Source organism: Cervus elaphus, chromosome 32, assembly GCF_910594005.1.
Source record: "Cervus elaphus chromosome 32, mCerEla1.1, whole genome shotgun sequence".
NCBI lineage: Eukaryota > Metazoa > Chordata > Mammalia > Artiodactyla > Cervidae > Cervus > Cervus elaphus.
In genome coordinates, this window is record NC_057846.1 from 45,923,062 (window position 1) to 45,925,913 (window position 2,852).

The window sequence follows — 2,852 nt, forward strand, 5'->3', positions numbered from 1 at the left end:
CTGGCGGATTCTTTAGCACTGAGCCCCCCAGGAAGCTTCATTTCCCTCTGCGCTTTATTTCTGTGACTATCTTCATGACACAAGTGTTGCTTCTGCTCCCTCAAACACTGACAGTTCTAGTCCGTGCCTCTGGTAGGACTCAGCATGAACTTGGGACTCTCTGCCTGAAGGCTTTCTCTTGGCCTCTGCTTGGACAGGTCAGATTGGCCTGCAACTAACGGCCCTGGAACACCACTTGGCCCAGAAGTGGGAGTGGGAGCATTCGTTTCTAAGCATAAACAGGGGGCCTGGCACCAATATTTCCACTGCTCTAAGACGACTGCACGGATACTGTATCCAGAGTGTGTGTGTGTTAGTTGCTCAGTCGTGTCTGGCTCTTTGTGACCCCGTGGACTGTAGCCCACCAGGCTCGTCTGTCCATGGGATTCTCCAGGCAAGAACACTGGAGTAGGTTGCCATTTCCTTCTTCAATATCTATAGTATATGAGGGCAGACCCCATTACTTTTGGATACCTCATATCCATGGAGCATATGCATCAAGTATAGTAGTTAAAAAAAGAAAAAGAAAAAGTAGTAGCTTGAATGTGTTTGTTACTGACAAAACACTGTGATTAAAATGATTTATTTTATCCAGAGCAGAATCTCCTGAATTCTCAGCTTGTGTTGCTCAAAGTGTCGCAGACTCACCCGCATCATTATCACCTAGGGTTCCTGTTACAAGCGTAGGTAAGCAGTAATCACTTACAGCTGGTGAGCTAGAACTGGATCTGCAGTTTTAACAAGCTCACAAGCTGAAGCCGGTGCACACCGATATACTTTTGTGGTTTCCCTTTAAGATGTTCTAACGTTCAAGTTCAATCCAGATTAAGTGTAAAAAAAAAATACATCTTGAATTCTTTGGAACATATAAAAGGTTGGAGGGTTGACTGAAGACCTTCCACCTTCTAAGATCTGTTTTTTATTTCCCCCAGTATAATTAGCTTACCTTAATTCCATGATGAATAATGGCTTCAGTCTCTACTGCTGCTGCTGCTGCTGCTAAGTCACTTCAGTTGTGTTCGACTCTGTGCGACCCCTTAGATGGCAGCCTACCAGGCTCCACCATCCCTGGGATTCTCCAGGCAAGAACACTGGAGTGGGCTGCCATTTCCTTCTCCAATGCACGAACGTGAAAAGTGAAAGTGAAGTCGCTCAGTCGTTTCCGACTCTTCGAGACCCCATGGACTGCAGCCCACCAGGCTCCTCTGCCCATGGGATTTTCCAGGCAAGAGTCCTGGAGCGGGGTGCCATTGTCTTCTCTGTCAGTCTCTACTAGTAGAGCTGAGAGTATGCCGCTTCTGTCCTGTGTGAGTTAACACATGTGGAGTCAAAATTGTTATAAGTGAAATTCCTTGTATTCATTATGTTCAATGGGCTTTTCTCCAGTACACAGTCCTTGTTATTGACAAGGAAGAAGAGACCTTTGAAAAATCACTCACATGGTATTCATTCAGTCATTTCTCTACACGTGAATTCTAGGCAGCTCCTTCAGTGACGGTCTTCATTTGAAATCTCCCCATGTTAGTTTATATTCACAGGCAGTGTTGCTTTGCTAATTCACATAGATGGTCTATCCTGTAGCCCCTCAGTGGTCATAGCTTTCTGATTAAGTTTTAGGTCTTCTTTATGTTTCAAACTCTTTCATATCCATGATCTATGTTTAACCAATTACCCTTTTATTGAAACTCAGGTCGCACTTTGACAAGAGTCCTCAGATTGTTTCATCCTTCATTCAATTCAGTTCAGTTCAGTTGCTCAGTCTTGTCCGACTCTTCATGACCCCATGGACTGCAACATGCCAGGCCTCCCTGTCCATCACCAGCTCCCAGAGCTTGCTCAAACTCATGTCCATTGAGTTAGTGATGACAGCCAACCTCCTCATCCTCTGTCGTCCCCTTCTCCTCCGGCCTTCAATCTTTCCCAGCATCAGGGTCTTTTCAAATGAGTCAACTCTTTGCATCAGGTGGCCAAGGGAATAGAGTTTCAGCTTCAGCATCAGTCCTTCCAATGACTATTCAGGACTGATTTCCTTTAGGATTGACTGATTGGATCTCCTTGCAGTCCAAGGGACTCTCAAGAGTCTTCTCCAACACCACAGTTTGAAAGCATCAATTCTCTGATGCTCAGCTTTCTTTATAGTCCAACTTTCACATCCATATATGACTACTGGAAAAAGCATAGCTTTGACTAGATGGACCTTCATTGGCAAAGTGATGTCTCTGCTTTTTAATATGTTGTCTAGGTTGGTCATAACTTTTCTTCCAAGGAGCAAGTGTCTTTTAATTTCATGGCTGCAGTCACCATCTGCAGTGATTTTGGAACCCCCCAAAATAAAGTCTGTCAGTGTTTCCACTGTTTCCCCATCTATTTGCCATGAAGTGATGGAACCAGACACCATGATCTTAGTTTTCTGAATGTTGAGTTTTAAGCCAACTTTTTCACTCTCCTCTTTCACTTTCATCAAGAGGCTCTTGAGTTCTTCTTCGCTTTCTGCCATAAGTGTGGTGTTATCTGCATATCTGAGGTTATTGATATTTCTCCTGGAAATCTTGATTCCAGCTTATGTTTCCTCCAGCCCAGCGTTTCTCATGATGTACTGGATTATTTCTAGGAAGCCATTTTCCTTATTTTCTTGGTAAGTCAGTGGATCCTTGAAAGCGCCCTTTGAAAACGTGCAACCAAAATGTTTCATGAACCACCATAAGCCACATTATGGTCACCACAGCTAGGCTGAGTTTGCAAACAGCTGGTTCAGAAAGACTTAAAGGGCACATCCCAGCTCTATTGGTGTCAACCAAGTGACTGGGGTCTAA